Below are 25,842 nucleotides of genomic sequence, written 5' to 3' on the forward strand. Positions count from 1 at the left end.
TTTAATGCGAGTTTTAGAAAGGCTGAATCTTAGAATAGGCACCCAAGGTAGAAAGAAAGCTCTGACTTTGAGTGGATTTTCAAGCCCTTGGGATTGCTGCTGTGGTCTTCAGGTCTGGAGTCTGATTCCCAAGGGGAGTGGTGCACGTGGGGCACAGCTCCTGGCTGGGACCCAGCCAGCCAGCCAGTGACATCTATGAAGTCTGGTCTCTCCTCCAGCTGGGAACATCTGGCTCATGTTAGTGACTAGGTAAAATGGGATCAGACCCCCAGCATGCCTCCTCAGCAGAAGGTGTCTTGTGGCACGGGAGCTTGTGTTGTTCCTCCAGCCATTTTGAGTCAGAGGTTGTACCTCTGCTGTGTGGGACCTGGGGGGACTGGCTGTGTGAGTTCATAGTGTGAGCATCCTGTGGGGTGTAGGTGCATGTGGGGAAACATGGCTTATTCCGACAGGACAGTACCCATCAGCAGCGTAACACCAGGCTGGGCAGGGGCGTAGGTGGCTACACACTAGTGCTGATCAAAATGTGTGATTTTGCCCATCGTGTGCTTGTTGGTGGGATTTGATGTTACTCTAAACTCTTATGTGATGTCACAACAAAATTATGTGATGTCACATCAAGATTTTTCTGTCTATTGCCTGAGTCCCAGCCAGAGGAAAACTCCACAATTGATGTGGATGGCTATCTGGTGGCAAACATGATACTGCCATTAAATAAATTACAGATGACTGCTCTGGCTAATTTGTTGACAACTTCTGTAGCACTCCAGCCTGTAGAGGAGTCCCCAGTGCCTCAGGTTTTAAACTTGCGCAAACCTGCTTTCTTTAGAGATTAGGTCTTACTTTAAAATTGCACTGGGGAAATTGAGGACAAAACTCGGCCCTCAATTGGAAACTGAAGGTGGAGCTTTCAGGTGCTGCTTGAGCAGGTTTCTAAACGCTACTTCCATGCCATGGGCAGAACTGGCAATGGATCTATTTCTCATACCATGAATGGCTTCTGTAGGAGACAAGTCTTTTCAGTCATTCCCCCTTGTATATGTTTGCCTTTTAGGCAGTTTTCTTGGGCTTGTAAGCTTCTGGTACTGCTTGTGGACTCGCTTTCTGCAGTGCCCTGTGCATGTAAATAATAGATGCTGAAAGTGAAATGAAAACTTCTAAATGAAGAGTCTCTTGTAAATGATGCAGAGCTGTTGCAAACAGGCAGCTGATCGTGCTTTTAGTTACCAAAGCATTAGTTGTTAATTGAGGACAGTTGCAAATTTTCTTGTGGTGTCAGCACCTACTGTAGTAGTAGGTCACGGAAAAGTAGGTTTTTCCTAGTCATTTAGCTAATGGAATTGGCTAATGGGGCATGGTGGGAGTTTCAGGCGTCACTTCTTGTACTGTCTGATCCATCCAAACTTGCCTGTGTGCCTTAGAAAGGGAAGAAATGTAGAACTCCCAAGGCGGCTTGAAAGCTTGTGTGTATGTACAGGTGCAGGTATGATTTTTTTTTTCTAGATTTTTGTGCATTGTGGCAAGATGACGAGTGTTAAGCTAATAAAGCTAATAACTAGGTTGTGTCATAATGATGAGGAGTTCACTTGGAATTGCAACACAAAGTGAACAACCAACAACTTGCAAAAAGTTTTGATTCCACCTAATTTTCTGATGATGCAGTATATGTAGTTTGTGAGTAACTTTCTAACTTTTCTAAATTTTTTTTTGTGAATAAAATTCAATTTTTTTACTGCATTTACTTAAAACATTCTTTGTTTGAGTTTTATTCTGAATTTTACTATACAAATCTTATTTCATTACTTACAAAAGATAGATAAGTTTGTCTTGACTAGAGGTTCAGATTTATGATCAAACTTAATGTGTTTGGTTCTAGTGGGAAATGGTTCATCTTAAGTATCTTAAAAGTATCTGTTTTTGCGGTTGAATAATTGGCAGTGCTCCAAAAAGCATTTAGGCATCTCATGGAGAAATCATGGAAACCACTTAGGCTTGTCAACTTTGATACTCCACGGTTATCTCTTGCTACCATTATAGATGCTGCCTATTGAGGTGCAATAATGTGCAAGCTGTCTGTATGTCAGACGGCTGGGGCCCAAAGAGTAGTAATAGTACATGTCAGGAATAGGATAGTTGATTATTTCTTGCAGTTATATGTTTTGTGAAGGTTACTCCTAGCAGTGTTTTATTGTGAATTATACTCTAATTTCTATCTCACTTGCTTCCTCCATGTATTTTACACAGGGAAGCTGTCTGCAATCATGACAGCTATGTTGAGACTGGAAGTTAAATCTGAAGACTGGTTTAAGGCATAATCATATTCTTCTTACAAAATTTTCCCTGGCAACCTCTGCAAGATAGCAGAAAGATGTGTACGGTGATAGTCATTGCTTCACCATTAAACTGTACATTTCCATTGATGAGGAAAACAGGAAATGGCTTTTCAGGTGTTGATTGTGGATACTGACAATGCTTTCTGAGCTTTGCTAGTAATGCAAGGACTTCTGTCACTCAGATCAGATGCTCTTGCAGTCTGTCCTCACTTCCAGGCTGTCACAGGCCCTAGGCTCTTACCCATGTATGAAGCCCAACAAGTAGTTTAGCTAAAGCATAAGTTAAAGAAGGCACCCTGTTAGAACTAAAATGCTCCCACAGGCTTCCCTTGGTAGCTTATGTCAATTTTTAGTCTCTTTCTGCTCTCAGAAATGTTTCTGATTTCTAATTAGAGCTGTACTGGAGAAGGACACCTGACAATTAAACCTGAGTCATAAGTTTGCGTTTCAAATGTCCCTTTAATTCTTCAGATGAGTTAGTATACTGAAGGCAGAGGCGTCAGGCACGAACAGTTGAAACTTAATTGTAGCTAAGCAAATCTTTCAAACGAGTCTGGCCTTTTCGTCAACCAAAATACTGATCTTGAAAATGTTTGCACAGGCTTCTTATTGCACACAGGAGCCAACACTAGACCCTTGTATCTCATCCGACCCTGGTGGGTTGGAGGCTGCAACACTTCCCTAAAACAAGGCCTCTTGAGGAAAGTGGTCTGTTGAAGGGTGGTGGCTGGTTGAATTACAAAAGAATGGCACTGCTGGGAGCTGGAGCTGCTTCATGGCCAGCTGGTGGACATGGGCCACCCGGGGGGGTGACAGCAAGGACACCTCTGTGGGTCTCAGGCCTACGATCAGTGCACCTCTCAAGTGACAGACCAGATGGTTTGGTGGCCTGCCATGGTTTGGAAGCCTTTAAGCCCATGCCTTATGAAACTTTGGCACTTGCCAGGGAAGTAGAGGGTGCCCTTCCCATCTGTAAGTGCCCTGAGCTCTGTTGGTGGAGGTTGCCAAGTATCTGTGGCTTTCTTTCTGGCCTGCCTTCTTCTGTGCCCGGAGGGAGGCCCGTGCAGGGTTGTGCTGCTGCAGCGCCCTGGCAGGTGTGGGTTGTGCTGCTGCTGTTTTCTGCTGTCCTGCTCTCTCAGTCCTTAGCCCACCATGGCACAAGCGTGTCTTGTCTGGGTGGCTCCTCTCCTCAGGTGGTTTGGGTGGCTTCTCTCCTTCACCTGGCTCCTTTTAGCAGATAGGCAGCAGAGGGGCCTGGGGCAGCGCAGGCTGCTCGGGAGGGTCGCAGAGAGAAGACAGCAGCCAAGTTGTTATTTATCCAGCAAGGCTCCAGCCCCAGTAAGGCTGCTCTGTGCTGAGTAGTTTTGTAACAGAGGCTTTGAGAAGTGTAGCATTTACACACCCAAGGCTGAGGAGGACTAATCTGTCCCTTGCCTTATGTCTCGTATCAGTCTGTAATTAGCAGACATTGATTTTTTTTTTTTTAACATTAAGTCCCTAGGCTTTTTTTTTTTTCCCGGAAGACTTTAGGGTTTCCAAGTGTAGCTCTGGATAATACTATTACCTGTACAATCCTTCTCTCAGCCTCACCATGCTGATAGCCTTCATGGATGCTTTGCAGTGATAATGACTTCTGTAGCATGGATCTGTATGCATGCATGCACATGAGACCAGGAGTGGGAGCAGTCAAGACATCTTTTTATTCTTTTGTTATTTTGGACTCCTAATTGCATAGCTTGATCATACCTCATCCTTGTGATAAGGAGAAGCTCTGATTTACCTTTTATGTGCCTTTATTTTATGTGATTCCTTAGCTGCTTCCAGACAGTGCTTTCTCAATCAGTTAAAAGCAAGAGTAGTTTCTTTTGAGACTTTTTCATTATTTTGACACATTTCTGATCCCTTTCCAGATCTCCAGTGTAATTATTAAGGGGGAGGGTGCTGCCCAGGTTGACCCAGGTGGTTTTGCACCATGGACGTCAGACATGGCGTTGGAACTGCTGCGGTGTCTTTTGCCATCCCTATGAATCCTTGCACCTCCTTGCTCTTCCCTGCTGGGCTGCAGCCCGCTGCAAACCTGTGCCCCACTGAGATGAGCGAGGTCTCCTCTTGTCCTCCTGCTGCCAGCTTCTTTGTGACGGCACTAATATTTATGGGCTGTGGGATGAAACTGATCGGGAGCACCAAATGTGTCTGGAAACAAACCTGTTAGACCTAGATCAAGGGGTGGGCAGCATCCCAGCGCCAGCACGGAGGTGTGCCATGTCTTCATGTCCATTAATTCCTGACACTGGGATTCCCCCATGAGCCTGTGGAAGCCAACGTGGCTTGTTCTAAAGTTTGCCCCATTAACAAACATCTTCGAAGGTGGTGAGCAGGAGCATCCCACTCTGCACGTGGGATTTGGAAAACGCCTTTGCCTCATGTTTCGTATTCATGCAGAGATGGAAGAGTTTAGTTTAAAATAGTGATTTCCTGAGTTGTTCTGACTTTTTCTTTTTTTTAATGTAATTGGTTTTGATATGTAACGGCTGGGAGTCTCCCCTGGAGTGAGACATGTCAGAGGTTGAATGTGTTTGTTTAGGTGCATAAACATGGCTGTGTATGTTAGGACTTCTGTCACAGTGTTTTCATTCACTTCATGAGCTGCTAAATGAGAAAAGGAGGGGTCTCATTCCAGAGCTGCTTTGGAACAGCTGTGTCAAAAAAAACCAAGGGACTGCAGACAATAGTAAACTTTCTGCAAATGTTGCTCTTTTCATCCCTGTCTCAGCATATGGTAATGCAGAGGATCTCTAAGGGTTACTCCCAGCTAATCCGGTTTGGACAGAGAAAGAAAGATACATCAGTTTTTTTGCAGTTCTTCAGTACCGTGCCAGAGAACTTGCCAAGAAGTGCAGTGACTGGAAAGAAAAGAAAAAAAAAAATCTTTGTATTAAGACTAGAGCCTTTCTTTCTCTTGTTTTTGGCTTTTAAGTGTTTTAAAATTAGGATATAAAAAGTAACAAAGGACAGTCAAGATGTTGATTATCAGACAAAAGTAAGGGGACATGACCCATGCATAATTACTAATGAAACAATATTGTGAAATTTGTGTCTCTGATTTCCAAGCTTCCGACAGAAAAATCGGAACAAAAGAGTTGATAGGTCTTTTCTGTTCTGCAGTTTGGCAAAGGCAATTTAAGCCCGTGGGGCTTTTGTCTTTTTTTGTCTCACCAGTGCTTTGTTAGTAACTCAGATGCTAGTAGACAGGTTCTACTCTATTTCAACTCCTTCTTTTCAGAGTCTCCTTGTGATGTCAGTGGTTGATATACTAAGGCACAGTCTGCTTCCCACGGCAAGCCTGGCTTTTGGAGGGCCTCACTGGAGCAAAGCCTTGCTTTCTTCGAAGTGGATGTGCCTTTAGTTGACATAGCAAAATATCTGCTGAGGGAAGATATTTAGCTGAAACTTTCTTCAGAGTAGGAACTGATGCTGGGGTTGATCCTGCGGTTTTTTTGTTATTGTTGTTCTGTTTTTTTTGGAACAGAGTGCCTTAATGTATAATCATACATCTATTTGAATCTGACTTTTAATGCCAATTACCCACAGGTAGACCAAGTTGTATCTGGTATTCTGTGATAGATAACTTTGATATGCATTGTTTACATTTTAGATCACCAAACAAAGGTCAAAATCAGGCAGGTCATTCACTGTGATTTGTCATGTAGCTGAGTTATGGCTGGAGAAATACTAATGAAGTGGAGGACACTGTCCAAAACTGCATATGGACGCTATGGAAAACCATACAAGTACACCAAGGTGGGACTTCATGGCTATACTAAAGTAGAGTTACCATAGCTCCTGTGTCTTTCAGTATACCTCCTAACTTGCTCTGTATTCTCCAGCTTTCTGTTCATCTGTCACTGTCACCTTTTCTTGCAGAGACTGGCAACTGAGTGAAGATCAGTTGTCACAATGAAGATGTTAATAGAAATGTATGTTTTAAACTTAAAATTCTCTTCATAATCTCCAGTTTTCCACAAACAAAACGAAAAGCAGGGAGAAAGTTTCCGCGTTAACTGTCAATTCTCATAATTTTAGTCCTTGAACAGTTTTGCTGAAGAGCAAATTTTTTCTTTAAAAAAAGAAAAGTTGACTTTGGAAAATGTTAGAGTTCTTGAGCAGGCAAATTTGCATTTTGGTTTCTAATTCAAAGACACCTGAAAAGAGCCAGAAGACTTAGTGTGGATTTATGAATGGGATTAGAATTAAGCTGCTTCATAGCATTTTTTTAAAAAAACACACTTCACATTTCTCAAACAATTTGCTTTTAAAACAACAGTCTTTATCCCTGACTAGCCTTAAGATTTTACACAAAGCAACACAAGAAGAGATTTTCTTTAAAGTTCCATTCCTTCCTGACGTGGTATTGAAATAATTCTTAAACTTTTAAGTTGCCTTTTTTTTTTTATGGTAAGCTCTTGAAGAGTTTATTTTCTCAGATGAATGCAAGACTTATTCTGGCTTGGAAACTGGGACTGAATGTTTTTTTCACACACATACTTTACCTGCAGTCTGCTTGGATTCTCTTCTGTGCGTGGCCCGTTGGTAGCTTCACCAGGTCAGAGAGTCACCTGCAAGAAGACCCTGGGAATGAATCTCTCTGAAATCAGGACGTGCTGAAAATGGTGTAGGTGTGATAAGCTGCAGTTTCAGTTTGTCAGCTTCACTTTGCTGCGCTGACAAAGTTCATGCATTTTTCTTAACTCTGTTCTTCTGTGTTTTTTTTCCGTGATCTTTTTTCAAGCGGACAACGGCTGAGCAGTGTGTAGTATGAGCTTTCTTGCTCTCTTCCTGATCCCATCAGTGATTTATCACTTGGCCTTTATCTCTTTTGTGTGTTTGTTCTTGCAGTTTCTCACCCCATCACCGCTGCTGCTTGTGACCACTGTCATGTTTTTAAACGATGTGTGAGATCGGTCACATCCACGAAAATACTAGTGGCTGCCAGGAACCTTCTCAGCTGGGGAAGTTTAAGGAAAACAAGCCTTTCTTTGTGCCCGTGCACACATCATGACTGTCACGAGTTGCACGGTAGGCGTGCTAAGGAGATGCTGCTGGCCGGCTGCGGCATCAGCCCTGCAGGGAGCTCTTGCTGCAGCAACACTCCTGCACCGGCCCCTCTCTCTGCTGGACCTTGGGACCAGGAAAGTGTGGTAGAAACAGCCTGGTGTTCTTCATGAACCTTTAAAACAGCGTTCCTCGTGCCGTAAGGAATTGTTATTTTTGGCCGGAGTAAAGCTGGGAGAGCGTCAGGTCTGTTCCATGTGCAGCAGTTCTGTTAGCCTGGGGGAGAAAAAGCAGAAGGGTTGTGTTTGTAGGGCTGAATATCAAATCACTGGCCGAGGAAGTGTTAAGTGCATGTGTTTATTGCTCCTGATGCTGGTATGTTTTTGATGTCAGCAACTTGCCAAATACCAGGGGACGGACCTGCAGTTTGTTTCAGCCAGTGTAGGTATTAGCGACAAAAGGTCTTGCTGCAAAGCTGCGTGTAAAGTTTTGCATCCACAAGCACAGGCTGGGATGGGAAAGGACCCATCTGCTGTGACCTAAAGACTCCTGCAGCAACCAGAGTCAGCCCTGGGTCTTGTACCTGCTCTCATCCCCCTTTACCAGGCAGAAAAGCCCCCTCGGCCCCCCGTCTGCATTGCTCGCATTCCCGTGATGCCTGTGCCTGTGCGTGCACGCGTGGGGCTGGCAGGGCTGGTCCTTCAGCTCGGCCGGGAAACCACAGGAGTCTGCCTGCTCCTGTCCTCCCTCAGTATCCATCAGAGCCCCCCTGCCCACATTGCTCGCATTCCTGAGTTGTTTCAGTCGGGCAGGCGCTCTGCTTTGGAGACTTACGGCTTCGTGAAGGAGTCGCAGCAGCTTGCTTGTACCTACACCTTCGTGGAAGGGCAGTGACTTGCAGCCCTTTCCCCCAGTTTCAGGAACAGCTTGGTGCTCTGGTGCTGGTTTCAGGTGGTTCCAGACCTTTTTGGTGACAGCAGGTCAGTGATGTGACAGAAGGCACGTGAGTGTGCAAACAAGGGGCTAGAAATTTGGCTGTGCAGGGTCTGAAGGAGTGCGGTGCAGTTCTGGAGGAGGCGCAGTGCTCCTGAATTGGCTCCTGGAGTCTCCGTGGCTGTTGTGTAGGGAGGAAGTTTCACTGTAATTTCAATTAAAAGGCCTTTTCTCCCCTTCTTCCTCCAAGCAACGTGTTGATTTGCATCATAAAAGTTGGCCAGGGTTGTCTCCTCTGTAAGCTGCAGAAAATAAGCTCTCTTCAACTGCTCGAGTAGAAATGGGCTGATTTATGGGTTTCTTTATGCTCTCTGGTGCCTTAGAGAGCAACTGTTAATTGAGCTGGTCAATACTGTATTATGCAATGTCAAGTTACAGCCATTCTGGTACCAGTGCTGGCTGGCCATTGTGACTGGTGCCCTGCAGAGGAACTAGACAGGTATGTAAGATGTCTTTCCCTGCACATCCAGTCTTCAGAAACACTGGGCTGGTGTTCCCCTGTCTAACCAAAACTCTGCCAGAGATTCTTTGAGAAAAGCATCAATAGCAATTAAATGTATTTATAGCTAGAAGAATGGCACTTACTATTTTCTCTCATCCAACAGCACTTTTTTATGTACATTAAACTTAGTCAAACCAACTTCAGCTGAGCTGAGGGCTAGAGCATTTAGCCACGTTGATTTCAACCCCCAAGTTGCTGAGACAGATTTGCTCTGATGTTTCTGCCTTAGGTTTCTGTGAAAAGATGCATAAGCATGGGAAGTCCTTGAAAATGTGACTAGTGTATCTGTACTGTAGGTCAGAAGCAGGTACTTTGTTTTTTTTTTCTCCTTTGTGTCAATCTTTCTGTCTGCCTAAAATCCATATTAGTACAGAGGTTGTCAGAAGGGGCCAGAACAAGTAATAGTAATCTGTAATGCCTCAATTGTGTTTCTATACTATTCTGCAAAACTGTAGTGTAAACGTTTCTGCTCTGAACAGGAAGCCTAAACATGGGAAAAGTGTTAGGGTTATATGAGGAACATTTTATTTTCTTGCCTGTGTAAAATCTTCATTTGGACTTGTGCTTGAATACTTCAGCTAGGCTGACTTTGTCCTGTCCAAATCCAGAGTAGTTTTCTTTGCCAAAAATTGAGGTAAGACCCAGATAAAACCTAACATGTGATGAGTATCTAATTCCTTTAAGAACTGTGTTCTCTTGCAATGAGTTACTCACATAAAAGCAATTGCTAAACCATGTCTAGACTGCAGAGTCCTGGATTCAACTGAATCTAATTAAAGCAATAGTGGCTTGCAGGTGAGGATTTAACTGCAGTAGATCATTGTAGCTTCTCCTACAAAGAGGCTGGTCTTATCTGAGATGGGTTTTGACTTGCATACAGAGGTAAATTAAAGTCAGATAGCCAAAATGGTGCTTTCCCCCACTTGCCTTGCCTGCCACACAGTGAGAGGTATCTGCCTGCAGGAGGATGAATGAACAGCTCGTAGTGATGTAGTCTCCAGCACATGTCCTAAGAAAAGCTAAAATCAATTTCCTGCTGATTTTGGTGAATTAGGAGGGTAGTTCTGGAGGATTAGCAGGATGCTTCTGACTGCACCACGTGAATATAAGGCGGCTGAAAGTATCCCTGCTAAAAGTACCAGTTCTGACACTGAGGTTAAACTTGCTCAAGGGGCAGCTCTGTCTGGGCCATGCCAGCTGACTGCCTTCCTGATTAAGCTGGACTTCTTCGTCCCATCTGTGCCGATTGCCTCATCTTGACCACTTAAGCCACGTTGATCACCAGCTGAGTATTGATTGAGGGGGATTAGGGGAGGCCTGGATGCCCAGCGCATCTGGTTTCTCCCAGCTGCCCACAAGCTGCTGGTGTGGAAGCCGTGGCACCGCCTGCAGGTCCCTCATGGGAGCTGCTCGCAGTAGCTTTGTTCAGGGCGAAGAGGCACAATGTGACTCCCGGCTCCTAGTACTTCTACCTCGTGGCCTTGAACGTTTGCCCAGACGTGTCTGTGAAACATCTCTGCTGTTCTCATGCTTTTGCTATTCCTCTGCCTCAGCTCTCCTGACTCCTATTTCCTGTAACTTTTCTATCTAGCACATGCTTTGTTCACTCCCCATCAAGTTGTGCCCGCTCCTCCTCTTTCATCCTGCCCCTGAGTGCCCACTCTGTTTATTCAGAGGTTCTAAGAGAATACAGGAGAAGGGGGTAGCAAGAAAAAAAAAAGTTAAAAAATAAAAAATAAAAAGTGAAAGAGCTGGCCCTCATAGACCTCAGGCTCCTCTGTTGAATCTGGCAAGTAAAACTTTGTCTTGAGAAACTGTTCCTTTGCATTTTCAGTCTGTCATCAAATTTGTGTTAGTCCTGAGCTTTGTCTTAAGGGAGTATTGCAGGAGTGATGAGTCAGCTGTGCAATTACTTTTCGCTTCATTGCAAGGAGGGGGGGGAAGGGAAGGAATACAGGTGCCTCTCATAACACAGCAGCACTGGGCGATAATTGCAACTTTTCAGGCTGTTTTTGCTGTGAGCTGTTATAGTTTGGTTATGAAAAAAGAGGTGCTAGGCTGCCTTGGCTATTCTTGGTACTAAGTTCAAGTCTCAGAGTTACAAAGAAGAATTATCTGTAACTAATAAAAGATGCACAATTGAGGAATTGCCAACTCTGGCAAGCTGCAGAGAGGAAACTTTTCTCAGCAAGGCATGTTGGCCTGAATTTTGTCATGCCTGTGTGTTGTGTGCATTTCTTGCATTTCTGTTGTCATCTTGGAAACAGTATAAAATCAAACTGGGAGGGAGAGAAGAATGGAAAAAAAGCATATTTGCCAGGGGTCAGAGCATGCAAATGGTTTGAGATGTCACGGGTGCTGCCGTTAGTACTGCAGTCTGAGATGTTTGTAACTGGGCAGTGTGGGCTGTGGACTGTGTCCGCCGTGTGTGCTGTGCATGCCAGAGGCTCTGACCAGCAGAGTGTGCAGCAGTCTGGTATTTTCTTAGCTGTGAATGCTGACTTACACACAGATGGCTTTTGACCTGACCTTTTGATTTCCTTTCATTAACATGTTAATTGAGTGATGATTGTTACAGGGCTGCTAACATTCTGGGAGAAGTATGGCCACAACTGACTTGTGCTTTACATTCCTGTATGAATTATGTTTTGTTATTGGGGGGGGGGGGGAAGCTGCTGTACTCCATGGCTGGCTTATGATTCACTGGATGGCCCAATGGGGACTGAAGTCAGGTGAGGTGAGTGATGGTAATGGTACTGTCAGCACTGATGTTGAAGCTGAAGATGGACCTGCAGGAAAAGAAGGCTCCTAGTTATTGTGAAAAAGGGATAATATTCATCTTGTTAGACTGAGATCCCGAGCTTCTCTCTGATTTAGGAAGTCTCTACTAGCTCCATCCATTTTCTTGGCTGCTTCTTGAAAACTTCATTTTAAGTCATGTTTTAATTTCCTCCTGGAGGAAGGATGACCCTTCTAACTGTTGCCTTGCTGGCTATCTCAGGTGGCAGAAATTGCGTCGTAAGCTGGATGCCTTGTGCAGATGAGTTTCTCCTCTGTGTTGCTCTGGCACTTTTCAGTTCTGTTCACGATGGAAGTTGCAGGTTGTTGTGATATTTTAACTCCTGACCTAACACCACATGAGCATTTCCTCCGCTCTTGCCCAGTTTGCTCGCTGCCCTGTTTGGCCAGCAGCTGTGGAGCTGGGCTGGCTTTGGCTCTGGGTTACGCACAGTGCTGGCACGTTGCTGCTGTTCCCTTGTGGCTGCCGGTGTGCTGGCACGAGTGTCAGGTTGACCAGGAGGCTGCAAAGGTGAAATGTTGGTGCGAGAGCGTGGGCAGGGCTGGGTGGTGTAGTCTTGGAGCAGTGATGCACGGCGGGGGGGGGAAGAGAGCAGGCTGGACATTTGCATCACAACAGAGGCTTGCAGAGTAATGTCAGTTCTGGATCTAGCCTTAGTTCAAAGCACCGAGCACAGGTTTTATTAAGTTTATCCCTTTGTGCTGTGAAGCTTGAAGACGCTGGTGCAGCCAGACCTTGGCAGGTCGAGTTGCACATCTGAGAGCTGCTTGGCAACCAAAACTTGTTTTAAGAAAGAAGCGTTAGGGTAACAAGTCTGACACTAGAAGGATTTCAGGAGTTCAGTTTTATGTTGTCTGTAGGAAAAGTTAATAAATGTCAGGGGTATCTCAAGGGTTCTTTTTTTCTGTCACTCTTTGTTTTGTGTGCTATGGTTAGTTCCACTCAAGACTGTAGAATCGGTTTCTCAAAGGCTGGTGATAAAATACATCAGTTAAAATGAGGATGAAGGCTGGAAAAAACTACTTAGTTTTGTGGACTGTTCCTTTCAACACCTTGAATTAATAGTGTTTTTTTAATTAAGAATTCATCATACCAGAACTATGTAGCAAGTCATACTTCTAATCTGCTTCCCCTCAAGCTGCATTTCTTTCTAATTGCCAGGTGCTATATATGCTAGTAGAAACAGAGGAAAATATGAATATATCTGTGCTAGGAGAATATCTGAGGGAGGATGTTGAAAGCAGGCTGCTAGTATCAGTTTTTTCTTTCATTTTTTTCTAGGTTGTGGGTTACCGTGTGAATACTTCATTTTAAACAGGATAAAAGGAGAGGGCTATTAAACCATAGTTCTGCCTTCACTTTTCCCATCTGGTGTCTCAGATGTTTGTTAAGCTCACTTGTCTCTCTCTCTCAGCTCAGGCCCAAAGGTCAAAAAGGGGTCACTGCATTTGGAGCTCTGACAATGCCTAAGCATCCTCTGGAGAGAAAAACAAAGAAAAACCATCTCTCCTTCATCCCCGCCCCTGCCCCTGGTTGTAATACATCCAAGAGTTTTTGCTATACCTTGGTGATGTCAGAGTGTCCTGCAGCAGCTGTTCACGTGTTTTGGTGGGCTCCCATTCCGCCAGCTCCCACCAAAAGTTTCATCTAAAGAAGAAACAAGCTGTGAATCCAGACATGCAGACTACCATTTGCTCCACTACCACCACCTAAATCTTCCCCCTCTGGCTGCATGGCTTCAGTGCCAGCTCTCAGCACAACTGTGACAGCTGGTTGGTGTCCAAAGTCCTTTGTGTTGTTTCAGCTTGTGTCAGGAAATGATTTGTCAGAGGATCAAAGCACTGATGGGCTGAAATAACTTTTTTTTTTCCAAACCACAGGTTTGACGCAGATGTACATTTTGTCTGGTAATATTTACAGTATACTCATAGGGGCTACCAGTCCCCTGACACAGGAGTGATTTCTGGCTTTTGTGCAAATCAGTGGGGCTGGCACAACTAATCGCAGCAGACTGCTAGAGCTTGCATTTGGAAATAAGACCAGGTGTGTGTGTAGACACATGAGAAGGTCCCTTAGCTGTTACAACTCTTAGACCAGCAAACAACAGGCTTCCAGCCCATGGCATGCAGGTGCAGTGTGCCTTTGCCCGGCACTACCCTGGCCCCTGGGGGCTCAGTGACTCATAGCTTTGTCTCTTAATGCTTGGACACCTGGGACGTTAGCAAGACCCAAAATCCTGCTTTATGGTGTGCAGAGCCTCCAGGGATGCAAAAGGCTGGTGCTGCAGGACTGTGCAGTTGCAAGCAGGTCAGATCTGTGGCCTGGAGGGGAGGAAAAAGATTGCTGGTACCTGGTGAACTCTGGGCTATTAAGGCAGTTTTTGTCTGATATACCCGAGGGCAGTCACAAGAAACAGGTGGTGTCAGGATGCCTGAGTGATATGAGCAAGGAGTTGTGTAGGGACACACAGAAAAGTCCTGAAGTGAGCTGTTAATCAGTAACATCCCACAGTGAGTCATCCCGCCACAGCCTGTGATGCCTAGCAGTGATGTACACAGTATAAAAGGAAGGAATGTGTGCAAGTGTGTTTATCCCAAGTAGGGAAGGACTCGCCCTCAGTTTACACCAAAAAAAGAAATGTTTGTGGCATTGTATTGCTCCTGAGAATGAAAAACAGAGTTTAGTAGGAAAGAAGAGACTTTGCCTTTACACATTCTGCTCCATCTCATGCTTCAAATCTGATAGCATTGGAATGAAATGCTCAGTACCCATCTGGAAGATAGCTATGTAACTTCTGCTTACCCAGACAACCTGCTGGCCAGCAGCACTCCTGGTCCAGCCTGTCTGCATCTTCAGGTTCCTCTGGCCATCCTCTTCCAGGTTACCTGCATGAAGAAGGGCTTGAAGCCAGTCAGTCTCCTCAAAGAGGAGCTTGTCCGTGGGAACCGATTAACCAGCAACAGGGTATCATCAGTGGAGGATTTCTGCTTTAGTATCTTTTTATGTGTATGTATATTATATATGTTCCTCTTGTTTGCCCAGAGCAAAATCTGGTGTCTTTAAGTGTCTGGTCCTGACACTTCCATTCTTTTGCAGTTGGCTCTGAATTGCACACCGAGACTGAACTGCAGGTGTCTTCAGATTCAAACCAAGTAAAACATTCTTTCTTCTCTGATTTCAGCGAAGCTTCTGTTCTGTGGTAAGGCAAGAAATTGTAGTCTCTTTCTCAAGGGAAAAATGTAGCTGAGACTGCTGGTCAGGAGGGAAGAAAAGCAGTTTCAGGATGGGGAAAGGGATGGGAAAGCCGATGCGAGGAAACACAGTTGGCTAGGTGCACATCTGTGGTGCATTCAATGTGTGCTGTGTGCCCAGGGGGTGACACAGTATATATTACATAGCCAAATCCTTTACGTTGCTCTTTGTCCAGCTGTCCTGTGCCAGCTTTGACCCGTGCAGTGCAAAGAGAGGATCTTGGTGCTCCCCCTTTGCCTTGGGTAGAAGCAGGTTGTGAAGGGGAATAAAACTGGGAGTGTTTAAGCATAACTGGCAAAGGGTGATGGGGCTAGAGCTCCTCTGGATGTTGCACTAGTTTATATCTTAGCCTCCCCCATCCAAAACCACAATATAAATTCAAACAGCTGCATGCTTCATTGCATCTTAGCTGAAAGGAGGGACATCACAGACACAGGTAGGGTGCAAAGGGTGAAAGTTGTTTGGGCTTAGAGTGTTTGTGCTTGTAGGTGGGTTTGTTCCTTGAAGTTTTAATGACTGCAGTGTCTGCTTGGCAGTCCAGAAAGATGCACCTGATCTGCAGGTGCTTCAGATGACGCTTTGACTTATGGCTTTATCTGCCTGGTGACAGCCAGGAGTCCAGCTCCCGCTGTCAGGGCTTCTCTGCTGGCATTGTGATAGTGCTAACAGAGCAGCCATGCTAGGCAAACAAATTACTGCTGGTTGCAGAAGGCTTGAGAGAGCTGAAATATCTTTGCAGAGCCTCTTAGTGTTCTCCCATTATTTCTTCTGACTCATCTCTCATCTTACTACCAGTTTCAAAGAGCTTTTTATAGCCTTTTATCCAGGTTAACTGAGCACCTAAAGACAACAGGGCTGTGCCTCCCTCACTTTCAAGTGCTTCAGCTGCCTGTCTTGTGCTGGCTTGTCACCCTGAAATGGCATGTGTGCTCTGCCCTGACAGCAGGGCATTTCTCTTGCAACTTACAGAGATTGTTTATTTTGGGGGAAGTGTCTTCACCGAAGAGAGAACATAAAGACTCTTCCTCATGCAAAGTCATCTTGTTGAAAGTATCTGTGCCTGTAGCATGCTGACCCCTGGTTGAAATGACTGGGGACACAAGTCAGTGCTCTGAACGTTAACCTGTCCTAAAATTATGTAGCCAAGAGTGATGCTGCTTCTCTCATTTTTTTTCTCCCTGCCTACAGGGGGAAAGCTGATCTTGTGAAATGATCATGTCTTTTCTGATGCCATTTTTTCAGAACGAATCAAGCCTCTTCTAGTGCTATCAAGTCCTTGTTCTTAGATTGGCAGGGACTTTGTGTCTGGAAGCTTTGCAATGCCTGGGTGAGGAGGAATTAATTAGCAGCCTCCTTGCTAGCTGCTGGTGTCCTCTTTCACTCTTCTCAAGTTGCAAAGGGTAAGAATGAGGAGAAAAAAACTCATCTGATAATCTCTTTTCATGGCTTGATGTTTGCCACCCTGGGGCTATTTATACCAAGCATACTGAGTGGGATTGAGTTTAAATTTTCACCTGCTGTTCTCACGGAGCCTGGGGCCTCTGCAGAGCACAGCAATAGATTGCAGCCACCTCCCCACCTCGCTGCTTTCTCCCCGAGCCGGTCACCGAGCTGGGGGAGGATGGCACGACCACCTCCGGCATCAAAGGCAACAGAGCATCGTTGCTGCCAGGCTTCAATTTTGCTTGTGCACATCAGGGTTTTCCAAGGGTTTGCTGTGATGTGGCTGAAGAAGATTAAATTTAAAAAAAAAAAAAGACCTTCCTCAAGCGCTCCCTCTGTCTGCCTAGCACTTCACTGCTGGAACAAGAAATCGCCTCTCAGCTTCATTTTGTTAATTAACCATTGCTCTAAGAAAGCAGTTCTTTTTTTCTTTCTTGTTACTGTTCTGATAGTCTGTAAACTTTTTTTTCCCAGCTGAATATCAAAATGGAATCTCTGCAACTACTTTTTAGAAGAATAACTTTTCCTTAGTGGCTGCGTAGAATGTGTTTTGTGGCAAACTTAAGAGAGTTTGTGTGAAAGTCCCCCCAAGAAACTTGTTGGTCTTATTGTTAGAGAAGGCTTATGTTGATAGTTCAGATATCTTGGCATTGTAGCAAAACACATACAAGCTGCTCCTCTTGACCCCTGAGGTTTCTGTGGAAGGTCACAATGGAGAGGCTTGAATTCCTGTGTTAATCACATTGCAGCGGACTATCCATGCTGGTTTTCCCAAAAGATTAACAGAAAGATACAGCATTGCTTTGAAACATGATCTTGGAGCATCTAGCTCTTGAGGACAGTTCCTTTCATGTTTAACATATACATTGATTTTGTGTATTGTTAAACTATATATGCGTTACTCACAGGAGTGAAATGTGAATGACTGCTTATCATGCTGGTTGTTTGCTACTGCCCCGCGTGTCACCAGAAGCACTTAGTGCTCTCCCGTGGAGTAGCAGTGAAGAGGATGATGTTTCCCTGGTTTTGTGAAGAGTAAGTTCTGAGGTAATCAAGTTGCATCTATTATGCAGTTGCTGACATACGCAGTAACGCACAGCTTCTTTACAGATTTGAAAATAAAAATAAAAATTCCCAGTGGTTAGGCTTGATAGCTGTGATTTTGCAGGTATTTTTGCAATCTAAGCTGAAGGTGCTGTTGTTGCTGCTTTAGGACTTGGGGAAACCATTCCCGGGAGGACTGAGCCTCACCCCCCTTATAGCTTATCTCAGGCAGCAAGCAGCTCTTTGGCTCCAGTCCAGATATGCTGTGAAATGTGGTATCAAAGTATCTGCTGCATTTTGAGCAGCTTGTTCACTAATTATGGGCTCTGGCATGGACAACACAGCTGGGAGCCTTTGTAGATGTGCTCGTTTCATGAAGGATCTGTGGTTTTCAGTGCTCCCGGTCTGTGGAGGTGTCAGAGTACACCAGAATGACTTGAACGCTGTCTTAGGTTCGGCGTGCTCAGAGCACTTCCAGACAGGACTGTACCTCCAGGGGGAAGATGAACATACGTGATTCTCACCGTCACTTCCCCCCAGAGCAGTCTGGTCTCCAACACTTCTGGAAACAGTCTCTTATCAGTAATGATACAAAGCTCTTTCTTCCTCTCAGAAGTTAAGCACTGATAAGGAAGACTGGAAAAGTTTGTTTATACACCTGAATTCCCCCTCCCTCCCTTTTTCCCCAAACCCTGGCTTATGTATAGACAGGCTATGGATTACAACACTTTTTTTTTGATGGAAGCCCTCTATAACACTTTTTTTCTTAAATTTTTGTCAGGGATCAGTTTATGAAGCAGTATCATGAAGACACTACTGCAGGGCTGAGGGGGAGGTGTTCACATTTTTAGTGGTCACTCCAGATGTTTATGTGATGTGCCTAAGCTTGCAGTGGAATACAAAATATTTTGTAAGGCCCTGAGGTCTGTCCATGGATAAACTATTTGTCTAGGCTTTCTGAATAAAGCAGGAGGAGGAACTTAACTAACAAGCCCAAATTAGCTCTGTGCTCACACTACTCCTTCCTGGCAGAATGACTTGAGGAAGGTTGTTATCAAGCCACTTCTAAATGGGAAAGTCAATACTATAACTTTAAGATTCTGTTCTTCAGTATTTACTTGAAAAGCAAATACTGAAAAAGGCTTGATAAGTTCCTATTCATACGTAGTGGCAATTAAATGATTCCAACGGGGATTTGCTGCAAACTCAGGTCTTTGCTCTGTGAGCATTTCTATGCTGCAGATGCACATTGTTTCCTTTCTTTTGGCCACAAACCACTTCTGACTGAAAGCTTTTTCATCATACAGCTCAAGCATTTTGGACAGATATCTTAGGTAAGGTTTAAGAAAGCTGCTCTTTCCTTTTCTAACTGATTTTTAAGGTATAAAGAAGGTGAGAAATTTCAAAATAAAGCTTCCCGCAGTTTTCAGAAGTGTCCAAGAAAGTATGCATGCTTTAACCTCTAATGAATAAACCACTATTTGAACTATTTGAAAAAACAAGTTTAAAGCTAACAAGAATAAATAAATAAATCCCTGCCGAGTTCTTGTATCACTTTACGCTGCTTGGCACTCACCAATTTTTTATCTTGTGCTTTCAGGTATATGTAGGGAAAAAACTTTGCTTAAGTTTTTAGTATGTGATCATTGGTGGCAGCTCATGTCTGGAAACTGCAACGGTTGTAACCAATGCTGATTCTCAGATCTTGAGAGGCAGTTCAATGTATGCATTGCTATGACCTTCAAAAGCTTTGAAGTATATAAACAAAGGGGCAGAGAGAAAGGGAGCTGGCCTGCTTGAAGTATGAAACAAAAGAATTATTCTAGAATAATTCATGTCTCTGCTCCGTACCAGTGCTTCAGATGTGCACGCATTGCCCGTAGTGCATGGGGAATTAGCTGAAATAAACACTGTGTATTCCACGTCTATTTGTAGGGCAAGCATGGGGAATGAAGTGGTTGAATCAAGAACGCAAAGCCTTTCCTCATGGAAAGGGGATAAGCTAGAGAGCTGCCAGGTAAAGTGTGTGGATGTTGCTGTCAAAACATCTCAGTGGGAAACTAGGATCAGCAGCTGTGGATGCTGCATCTTGCTTGGCCAGGAGCGTGGCTAAGTCTTGAATTTGAAGAAGAGGAAAACTTCATGTGACAGCAGAAGACTGTGGTTAGATGTGTGTACAGTTCCTCCAAATGCATTTTTGGAAGGGAAGGCTACATACCCTGAGGGTCCTCCACGTGCTTGGTGTAAAAGGGGCGTTGCCAGAAGATTGAGCGGCTGTGGTGTGAGCCATGGATGTGTGTGCAGCTGGGGGCAAGCACGGTGTCTTGTCTCCAGTCACCTGCCCTCCTTGTCCATCTGCTAATGCTTTAAGCCCAACCAGACGGGTCCTGCTTAAGGTCCTTGGCTGGATGAAGCTCTCACTGGGCTGTGCTGAGGGACAGAAAGGCGATACACCGGCATGGAGGAGAGGTGTCACCCTGCAGGAAGGGGTGGGTGATTAGTGGCAGGATGCAGGTGGCGCCCTGGCAGGCGTCCTCGCTGGCGCTGCATGAATGGGTGCCACGGGTCCGTGTGCTCCCAGGAGAACAAAGCAACAGGCTAAGCTGCCGGTGGTGGCGGGCAAGAAAGCCAAAATTCCCTAGTCTTAGCTCACTGTTGTCTCAGCTTTGAGCTGGCAGTGCTCTCTTCGTAATATATGCACAGTGTAACTCCACAGAAAATTTCTCCTGCTCTGAAAACTTTTGTTCTCCCAAGGCCTCATGAAAAATCTTCTTAATTGATGGTTTGGACATAATCTAAGCCTGGAGTGTCAGTGTGACTTTTCCATTCATATTTGTTCACGGATGAAAGAATGTGTGGCAAATACCCGGCGTAATTATGCATGTTTCTAATGTTTCAGCTTGTATAATACCGCCCACCTTCCCAGAGAGGTCAAGTTACTGTTTCAGGCGTTGCAGTTCAATGATGTGCCCTGTGCTAGAGAGAAACGGTGGAGTAACAATCCTGTAAGTTTAGTCTTATTTCATTTTTTTTTGTGAAATAGTGAAATCTGACCGGTTTCGTGTGGCTGAGTAGGTTTGAGTGTTACAGTCCAATGGGCTATTTAAAATATATCTTAATCGGGGAGTCCTTGTGGCGTGAAGTGGTGGTTTGTTTTTGAAGGGCAGTACTTAATGTCGTGAAAGTATTACAGAGAGTGTATAATGCGTGTGTGTGAGAAAATCCTCCGTCGGTATCTCCGAGGTGGGCAAGCAGCATACAGGGTGCTGCAACATCCCGGATGGTCCTGCACAAATCAAAGTCTGTTAGGCTGGAGCTGTGGCATGACAGCGATCAAGTTAGTGATCTTTTTTTTTTTTTCATCGGCAGTGACCCTGAGCAAGCACTCTGAGCCTTCACATTGACATGATGAAGCAGGGTTGCAAAGGTTTGCGCTGGCTTTCGTGTGCTTTTCTTCTGTCCTCTCCCTCCCCCGCCTTCTGCGGGCTGTGCTTGCAAATGAAAGTCTGCAGCTTTTTGGGGAGAATGGGTCTGAGTTGCCTTGTTCTGTGGCCTTCGTGTTTTATGAGCTGTGTACAGAGAGGATTTTTGCAAATTTTGTTTTCTTCCTTCTGGCTGGCTCTTTGACGGAAACACGTTTAAAGTAACAGAATTCACATTTGTATATCATTACTTCCCTCACCCACCACTCCCCCGTACAAGTAATTAGGTAGCTGTTAAATTACAAACTCAATGCTCGTGAGTTGGAGCTTGAAAATCCAGTGTATTGTATTGTTGTAATGTCTGTCTCCCTACTTTTTTTTTTTCCAGGAGGGACAGGAATATTTACACTTGTGTGTACTTTTTTTGGTAGAATTTCTGATCTAACCCATTGCTGAATATACTACCCATGATAATTTCAACAGAGAAGACTATCCTGACTGACACTGCATGTTAATTGTGCTTGTCTTCTCCTTGCTATTCTTTTTAGCTTGTGTTAGGATGAGGACCAGCTACTTCCCTGCTTCATTTGAGGGACACAGTAAAACATTTCCTTGAAATGTAAACTTGAAATGAAATTGGGGAAAGCAGTTCTATTAAGAGCTAATGGGGGGACTCTGGAGGACAATATCCCCTTTCTTTGGGAGGCCACATGCTTGTTTGCTTACTTTTCTTGGTCACTGAATCCCTAGAAATTCAGAATGATTTTGGTTTTAGCTCTTCTTGCTTAAGTCATTGATAAAGAACATCTGCGACAGCTTGCCATATTTCTTGTTTTTCCTTTTGCACAAGGGAAACAGCATTGCTATGACAGTAACCCTCAGTGATATGTGACTATTCACACTTTTGCAGAACAGTGCTGTGCAGCTTGGGGTTCATTAATTCATTTCATCTCCAAAGCTTTAGGCTGAAAGCATGACAGAAGCACATTCTCATCTTGGTTTGGCATCAGAAATTCCACTGAGCCATAACAGAAGGACTGTGTGTGGTGAGTGCTGAGGGTTATTTCAGAAAAGTGATGGATCTTGGAGATTATTCTACAGTAGCTCATCCAAAAAACCCATCTTTTGGGAGTAAGTGCTTTGGAATCTCATTAGGGAGATGGTGGTAACACCCGTTTGAAAATCCCAAAGATATGTGAACAAAACAGATATAGAAAAGCCTGAGCTGCAAAGCAGACTGACTTGGTCCAAGTTTTACCTTGGTGCCAGAAGGGGATGTTAGTCCTATTGTCTTTTTTCCTGCCAACTTGAAGCCTCAGGATGTTGCCAGTCCCAAGACAAAGGGGGACCGAGGCTCCCAGGCCTAGGTAAGGAGATGTGAAGGACATGTATCCTCTACCATACAGGTTCTCATACAGGTGTGGTTCTAAAGCAGATTAGCTGCTTTATATATGTTTTGTTTTGTTATTACCTTTAGCTGTGTTACACCCATGAAGATACATTGTGATACCTGATGCTGGGGAATCTTCTCATAGAAAATGAGGGGATGGGGCAACAGCACAAAGAAAGGGCAGTTCTTACAGAGGCTTCCTTGTGCTTGTGTTGCTTGAAATCCAGTAGTTAAGACTCTTTGAGGCTCATCAATTACTAGTGTTTGAGCTGCTATTTCAGTAGCTAATGACAACCAGCTCTGTATCCTAACTTTGAAAGTTAAGTCTACTTAGTGAAGTAACCTTCTTCCTTTTACAAGCTGGCAGAGCCTTTCCCCCTCTCCTGTTTGACCATCTCTGATGGGACCAGAGGGGTATGCAGGTGGCTTTTGTCAGTAGAAGCCCATGTCCCATCTGTGTGTAGTAACTGAACAAGCAAGATAGTTTCTTATGGCCTCTTTCAGTGTCGTTCTCCACTTTTCCAGTTCTTTTTCACTGCAGGACAAAAAGGATGACCTTCGCAGCCTTTGGTAATCCCTGGTCTCCTTACGGGAGCAAGCACAGATTTATTAGGTACTTTGTTTGCCAGACGAGTTACATGGTGTGATATTGTGACTAAGCAAAGGGTATAACTGGATACAGTATGTTTAAAAAAATAAATAACTGGTGCATTGAGAAAGGTTAATTGAAGACATCTGTAGCTGAGAGTCGTCCTAGTTTTCCATCTTTCTTGAATCACTTTTAGGTAACTTGCTTCAGTTGTGACACCCTATCTTCCCTCCATTCATTGCCTAACATTTAGCCCATCTAAAGTGGCTGTGTAAAATACATCTTGCTTTAGAGCAACAGAAAATAGGTTGCATTTCTAAACCTAGGCCATCTGACTTGTGATAGCTAAAGTCATCTGGATAGAGAACAAAGAATTTGGTCCCCCTACAGAAAGGGTGATGGGAAAAAGGAAGAGGAAAAAAACTTGTGTATGTTGATGACTTCCCCTCCTCTTGGTCTATAGAGTGACACAGTCCATGAGCAGTGACTCCCCTGCAAGTGGGATAAAAGAAAGCATTGGGTAAGCTGTAAGTGCTGTCAGTGAAGTTTCATCTATGATAGCAGCATCAGTTAGAGAATGGATAGTTGTGCTTATCCGTTTCAGAAGTTAGCCTGTTTCTCGTTAAAGCTCAGATTGCTGTCTGCCAGCTAAAAATCTGGAGTGGTGGCTGTGTCACAGAACTGTTTGGCCTGCTAAGCAAAGATCACCCTTCAGAAAACTCAGGATGAACTCTGCTATTTATCTAGGCAAGGTATTGGAGGAAGGAAGGAGTAGGGCATGTTCTGGCTTCTGAGGATTCAGTGATTTGAATCAGTCTCATCTGAGTTGACAGCTAAAGGTATTAAGGCTCAGCACATCTATTCATGTGGATTGCTGGGTTGTACTGTTCTGTGACAATGTAGACCAGTTTTGCTGGTTAGAGACTAAAGTGTTTATCCAAAGTGTCATTGTTACTGTGTACCATCCACAAACACTCAGCCTTTGGGTCAAAAAGTATTAATCATTTTGGAGGAGACAGCTTTTATTAGTCTTTTCCATGGGTATCTGATATGTATATATATGTGTGTGTGAAAGAAAGATTACTGGTTTTGAGAGCGATCATGTAGCAAATGTGTTTTTTAATAACACCTTTCCATTTCTGAGCAGATGCACCTTGGGTCCAAGCGTGAGAACTGCAACTAACACCACCTTATCAAGGGCTGTTTCATTTCTAGTAATCTGATTATGCTTTTTACAGTGGTGTTTTTCCCAGTAGTGTAGAAATGGTACGTGACCAATTCAGACAGACTTGTTTGAGTGCTTGTCCTCTCTGATAGGAGCAAGGAGGGCTTAAAAGCACTTTGATGCCGTTTATGTGGTTTGTCCTTGTCTGAATGCAGTGCACTTTCCAAGATTAAGTTGTCCCTATGCTTTTGCCACAGGAAACAGTGCGCTTGTTCAAACTGGTCACTTTTTCCATAGGGCTAGAAGTTTTCAGACTGATGTAGTGCAAACCAAGGACCAAGGTGAAGCTGCCCTTTGTTGTGCTGTTACCTCTGCCCCTGCAAACTAACTGAAACATGAGAAGCCAGCATTGCCTGCCAGGTTCTAGCTGATCTTGTGTATCCCATTTACCAGCAATATGAGTTCTGTCACTAAAGTAGCTCATGCATAAATTCATGGGGCTGTGCTTTGTAGAAGGTCTGCCTTGCTTGAGAGTCCATCCTTTACGTCTAGGACATCCTCTAAGTCTAGGACTTTAAGGATAGTCTTGGAAAGCCCTGGTTTTAAATGTGGATTAAGGAGGGAGAGGAGAAAGAGGGATAGACAGGGGCTGTTCTCTGAAACTGCCTGTTCTGCCTGGCAGTAGAATGACTTTCTGACTTGTTTTGTGATTTGTTTTGTGCCACAGTGAATGACATTCTGTGTTCTCCTGTTCTGCACTGTTGGGCGGACTATGTTCTGTTGCAGGTTGTGTTGTATGCCAAATGTTCCCTCTTCCTCTTGCTCTCTGCATGTTCAAAGACCAGTTCCTATTGGAACAGGCACTTAAAGCTGCTATTCAGTACACTATTACTTACAGTGTGTGTTTTAACAAGTCAGAAGAAGCTCAAAGTCCATTAGCAGTATATGAAGAGTTGGTTTCTGTACCAAGAGGTGGCATCAGTTATAGCAGATAAGGTAGCTGTTGTTCTGGCTATAGCCCAAGACTTGTTTAATCACCATAATGTTAAAAGGAAAGCTGTGGAGTTGGTTTGGCAACAACTTAACTTCTTGAAAATGTGCTAACAACTACAGTGGCTCCATTATCTGCTATTTGGAATGTACTAACTTGCGAACACTTACACTAGCACGTACAAGCACCCCTCCTTGCCCTGTCTGGAGACCAGATGAGAAACTGGACTGTTGTGGGGTGAACTGCTGCTGCTGAAAGGCTGATAGACAATCACCATTATTACAGTTACCCCTCTGAGATGATGTCCTGAAACTTCTGTGCCAACTTTCAAATGCCAAGAAGACTGTCCGTAAATACATCCTCTTATGGTCCTCCTAACAGCTTAATTATCCTCTGTAACACCAGTCAATTATTTTACTATTCGGTAAGAATTATGTAAGTGTATAGTTTGGTATTGTATACCATAGACCCCAGATTTAAATAATGAAAAAAAATCTATATGGCAGCCTCTGAGAGGAAACACCTCTCTATGGGGATTCATCTTCAGCATAAGACTCCTTAATGTGAAAGACACTGCTGGTGTGTGTGTGGGCGTGTATGACCAAAGAGCATGATACATTGGCATGGGGAGATTCCCAGGACAGCAGTGTAGTCATGTTATCATGGCGTCCTGCCCAGATTAATTAGTGTCTCTGCAAGGTTAATTAGCATCGTCCTTTGTGCCATGCAGACGTAGCCTTAGTTATTCCCTTTAGCAATTATGAGATCTTATGCCAGTGAAGTGTACCAAGATGCAATATTGCTTTTGGCTACTTGGGAGCTTTCTGTCCAAAAATACATCACATTCACTAGGAAATAATGTCTTT

At 44.2% G+C, this 25,842-nt stretch overlaps 1 protein-coding gene across 4 annotated transcripts in view; it reads left to right on the forward strand.

The window, feature by feature from the left end:
* The window catches only part of KANK1 (KN motif and ankyrin repeat domains 1), a 127,599-nt gene that overhangs the window by 1,266 nt on the left and 100,491 nt on the right, over nt 1-25,842 (forward strand). For 2 of the 4 annotated variants that reach the window (XM_048051706.2, XM_013192152.3), the window contains exon 1: nt 20,319-20,424. The exons of 1 other annotated variant lie outside the window; for it this stretch is intronic. The gene's annotated coding sequence lies outside the window, so the exon portion shown is untranslated. Of the gene's footprint in view, nt 1-6,068; nt 6,135-20,318; nt 20,425-25,842 lie in introns of those variants that run through there. One more of the 4 variants, XM_013192146.3, reaches the window with a different exon arrangement.

The sequence above is a fragment of the Anser cygnoides genome, chromosome Z (genome assembly GCF_040182565.1).
Source record: "Anser cygnoides isolate HZ-2024a breed goose chromosome Z, Taihu_goose_T2T_genome, whole genome shotgun sequence".
Taxonomy (NCBI): domain Eukaryota; kingdom Metazoa; phylum Chordata; class Aves; order Anseriformes; family Anatidae; genus Anser; species Anser cygnoides.